We start from the raw sequence: 5225 nt of genomic DNA, 5'->3' as shown, positions 1-5225 counted from the left end.
GATGCTTTGTATCCACACATAGATGCCTTTATCTGCTTCCCTACCCAGGAGTGGCAGTGGCATGCAGTCAGGGTATCTTTCTATGAGCTTGCAGGCATGCCCAATGTGCTGGGTGCCATAGATTGCACACATGAAGTTAACGGTCAGCAAGTAGAGGAGATAGAAACATCTTGCCACAGTGTGAGTACAGATGTAGGGAGGCAGGTAAGCCAGTAACTGATTTTGCGTCATTTTACAGGTAAGTCTTAATTTATGTAACTCAACATTGGCTAACCCAAAACATAAAATATATGTATGTATGAATTATGTTTGTGAAGCGTTTTTGTTTGATATTAGCCATGTTGTTTACAATTACTCAATAACATTTCAGATTACACTGTCAGTAAATAGCAAAGTAAACATTACACATATAGCATTTGAATTCTTTATTATCTTAAACACTATAATTGTGTTTTGCACAAATCTAGAATCGTGAGTGATATGTGACAATACTTTATTTTTTGTTTTTTTGCTTGCTCATTTTCGTGTGCTTTTTTTGGTGGCTGCAGAGGATTCTGTTGGCACATTGGGCCGTGTTCTGCTTGATCGCCTAACTGGGGAGGAAATTGGGGTCTGGCTAGGTGTGGTTGTCCCTGAGCTTGAGCCTTGTTGCTGTGCTGCCAACAAATTGATGTTTTGGCTCAAGTTGTTGATGCTTGCTGTCAGTTGTGTTGTTGCGGCTGTGTTGTTGGCAACTATTCTGGACATACTTTCTGTGATTATCTGATTGTTCTGGATTAGTTGTATGAGGGCTTGTTGCTGGCGGTTTTGTTCATCCATGATGCGTTGAAAGCTTCCTATCGTTTGGCTGTTGTCTGCTCTCATTTGTTCCATGCTATTGGCCACTCTGCCAAGTTGAACAATCAGTCTGCCTGAGTTTCTACTCAGTCTCGGTAGATGATGTGGCAGACTGGCAAGGTATTGGCTGTGGTTTTGCAGACAGGTATAATGTTGGGCCTGTTGTGTGGTCCAATTGGACCAAAAGTCTTGTCCCATTTGTGGCTGGGGTGGTGTTGGGCTCACGTGTTGGGTGGGGGTTGTTTGGGGTGGGGGAGTAATGTCAGCCGGCGTGGGTGGCTGGTTAGGATCAACTGTTAGCAGGTGTAGTGTGTAAGTTTGCTGCAAGTCAGTTTCCTACTGGGTATCCTGGGGTATGATGTCTGGATCTGTATGGGGTTGAAGACGGTCACAATTTAGTTACTGTTGGGCTTTTGCTTTTATTGTGCTTTACGACAACATGCATTACTTCCTTAATATGCATGTTGAAAAATATAAATAGAGTGTGGCCTAAACTTATGATGATATTGGGCATTATATTTTCAAAATATCACTTCTTTGGTTCCCTACTCATTACAACAATCTTTAAGGTAAATGATGGGCTATGAGCTTAACGTAATGGTCAAACACGTTGACCTGTAAAAATACTACATTACACACTTTACATATTCTGTTTAAAGCTTCCTTTTGGCCAAAAAACAGAATACATGAAATGTGTACAACAATGCACTCATACATTGTTAAAGGATGATAGTCTTTACCAGTAAACATTTTCAATTATAGTGAAAAAACATATACTTACAAATATGTTTGCATAAGTGGCAACACCTATGTAGCGCATATTGTTAATTTGAGATGTGTACAACGAAAGAATGCTTACCATGGGGTCAAATTAATAACATTGAATTTGTTTTTAAGATGGGATGTTGTCCATAGCAACCAATAACATTGCAGGGAGTATATTGGAGAAGGTGCTGTATTAATGTTACGGAGAATAGGATTGGTTGGTATGGGCAACATCACATCTTAAATAGAAGTTCCATCATAGTAACGTTACCCACATGTGTTTGCTGGTGTTGCTTACTACAAGGATGAGTGTGTGCTTTTGTTTAATTTTGGAAAACACTGTGTAAAATGCATTGAATTTTAAGAAATAAGGTTTACTCACCAGACATCTGAGGGGATTGAGGCTCATCGGTTTGTGGACAGGCCAAAATGGCATCGGGTGGCTGAAGCAACACAGTTGAGATGCGCCGTTGTCGTGGTGAGGATGCGGATGTAGGTACGGGCTCAAGACGGCGTCTCTTACTACCCATCTTCTGGAGACTGCCAGACCCCTGCGAATGTCGTCTTAGTGGAGTGCGGTACGATGATGAAGTTCCTATGGGATAATAAAAACATTATAATTCTGTATTTATATGGGGCCTATTCATGAAGAAGTGAAAAGTGTGGAGAAGTGAGCCAGTGGAGAAGTTGTCCATGGCAACCAATCAGCATTAACGTTACATTTATAATTTGCATACTTTAAAATTATACTGAGCCACTGATTGGTTGCCATGGCCATCTACTCCACTGACTCACTGCTCCACTCTTTACACTGCTTCTTGAATAGAGCCCTATGTGTTTACAGAATATGTGTACCCACAACATTCTTACCTGCATCGCCAGCATCCGCATCACTTGCCTGTGTGGTTTGTGACCTGGCTGTGCTGGCTCTCTTTCGTACTGTTGAAATATGAATTTTGACCTTATGTTCAGTAAATTGTGAATACATATTTACTCAAAAACTTTATTGTGATGTGGACATGTGAAGAACATAAAGACTATTACACTAAACTTGGCTTATGCTTTTATGGCTGAGTTCATTGGGTGTGTATACTTTAATCATGAACCAATTACAATAAACAATCCATACACTAAGGCAGGCCTGTCCAAACTGCAGCCCTCCAGCTGTTGTGAAACTACATATCCCAGCATTCCCTGACCCAGTTTTGTTGTCAGAGAATGCTAAAGCTGTGTCAGGGCATGCTGGGATATGTAGTTTCACAACAGCTGGTGCGCCGCAATTTGGACATGGCTGCCCTAAGATGCATAATTAACAATATTATACAACTACAAAACCAACCGTGGAACTTTTAAACAAAAAGAATATTAGTCTGTTAGAAACATAAAAATTGTAGCCACAAATAACTCACAATAAACAAATATATTGTTTAAATTTTAAAAGTATCAAATTTTTAGGCGGCAAAAATCACATCTTCCACACAAAGCCCTACCCACAACAACATACATTAACCAAAAAAAAATAAAAAAAATGGATTAAACATTCCTGAAAACACGAGTCACATTTCATTTAAATGGAAAAAAAAAAAATACATTTACAAAAAAAAAAAATGCTGCAAAAGAGACAGGCCAACTGCTAACTTCACAAAACAATGGGAAATAACATAACTATTTGTGTTAAAAAAAACATCACCAACACATTACAATATTTAAGCCACTTACAAACAGAATCAGCTACAATACATTTCACACAACTAAGGACAAAGCAAATATGTTAAAATAATATAAATATTGAACCACAAACCATCCTGCCTTGGACGATCCGAATCCTGGACATGAGTCGCACCAACCACTTCAGGCGGAATAAGGGACCACACAGGCTCCTCCCAATCGCAATATGACGCTATGAAGGGATGGCCACCCCCTGTTTGCCTGGCAGACTTTGCCTCCTTGGCCATCTTCGCCTTGACACGGCGCTTGATATCGTAGAAGCGCTTATGACACGTGTCCTCGGTCCTCCTCACCACACCCTCACTATTAACTGCCGCTACTACCTTCCCCCACAGAACACTCTTCCTGCGTGAAGGTACCTTGGCAGCATCAGGCCCAAACAGATGATAATGATGTTTCATCAGCTCCCGCACCAATGCCACATTCTCTGCATAGCTGAATTTAACATTGCGCCCAGTCTTTGTAGTGGTGCGTGGCTGCGGAGCCACAGCACCATCACTATCACTCGAGGCCGCAGCAACAACCTTCCCCTCCGCCTCACTCACCTCCTCCCTCTCACTCACCTCTGACTGGGACATATTCAGGACAAACAACAAATAACAAATATAAAAAAAAACAACACTCTCCTCCACTACCACTACACACCAAACACACACACACACAATGACAATAGACTAAAAAATTTTTACAAAGACAAAAAATAAAACAGACTTTTAAATAACTACACAACAAGTATGACAAGACTACTTACACACACAGTACAGCACTCAACAATCTCAAAAAAACCACCTCCAAACCACAAAATACTCCAAACTACTCACCAACACCAAACACCACTTCCTCTCACCTCTCCACTAGCTAAACCCACGAGGTACGGACGGTTTGGGGCGTTTTTATAGTAATGAGCACAGACACTCCTTCATCACTAAACAAACCAATCACGGACGAGTGACAAAAACGAAAGTTAGACCAAAATCGCGGCCAGGAACGGAAAAACACTGCCGTAACATTCAAATGACGCATTCGTTAAAAAAAAAAAAACAATACGGCCTCAAAAACACGAAATCGGCCGCATTCTACCATTAAAAACCACGAATGACATCGATAAATGAAAATAATCAAAATACGACAGCTTCGTAAATGAGGCATAATAAAAACAAAAAGTTGCAATTTCACACATTTGATGTCATTCGTGTTTAATTACACTCCAAATCGACACAGATACGAATTTTAGTCAATATACCCCATAGTATGGGCTGAACCGGTATGAGCCTGTCAGTTTGCTCGGACCTAGTGACCTCAATGAGGCCCAACTACTATCCACGAGGCCTGATCTATTGCTGGTACTGTTCAGGCCCCAAAATGGCTGCCACCACTGTGTATGTGAAGGAACCATTTGAATAGTGATTTTTATGCTTAATGGTTCTATAAATTGCTGGTTGCACATGTTAAAATTCTGCTGGTTCGCTGAATGTTTACATTTATTTTCCATAAGTGCTGCTGCTATATAATAAAACAGGGGTAGGCAACCTGTGGAACTATACATCCCAGCATGTCCTGTCACAGTTGTGCTCTTCTGCCCTGTTAAAACACTGTCAGGCCATGCTGTGGGATGTACAGTACAACACCAGCTGGAGTGCCACACGTTGCTACACCCTGTGATAGAAAATACTGGAACACAAATCCCACTTTGATTGCAATGTAGGTTGTCGCAGGTGCTGAGCCTCAGTCATCTCCATCTAGAACGTAACATCGGTGCCTGACAGCCAGTAGGTTTCAACATACTTGTAAGTCTGTATTATCCTGAAAAACAAGGCTAGGGTAATGAGGTGGCAGGCAACATCACAGCCCGGGGGCGGGGGTATGCTCCGAGTCTCCCCACCTTGCAAAAAAAT

The 5225-nt window shown here is 41.2% G+C and overlaps 1 long non-coding RNA gene across 1 annotated transcript; it reads right to left on the bottom strand.

Annotated features, from left to right (window-relative positions):
• Positions 1–461: 461 nt before the first annotated feature.
• LOC135005363 (uncharacterized) lies at positions 462–2537 on the bottom strand. The gene is made up of 3 exons (XR_010205997.1): positions 2473–2537; positions 1985–2197; positions 462–1205 (listed from the first exon to the last, which is right to left on the bottom strand). It is a non-coding gene; the product is annotated as an uncharacterized LOC135005363 (long non-coding RNA).
• Positions 2538–5225: the final 2688 nt, after the last annotated feature.

The sequence above is a fragment of the Pseudophryne corroboree genome, chromosome 1, assembly GCF_028390025.1.
Source record: "Pseudophryne corroboree isolate aPseCor3 chromosome 1, aPseCor3.hap2, whole genome shotgun sequence".
In the NCBI taxonomy this organism is placed as follows: Eukaryota; Metazoa; Chordata; class Amphibia; order Anura; family Myobatrachidae; genus Pseudophryne; species Pseudophryne corroboree.
The sequence above is the reverse complement of the archived record's forward strand: the minus strand, read 5'-3'. Positions and strand labels throughout refer to the sequence as shown.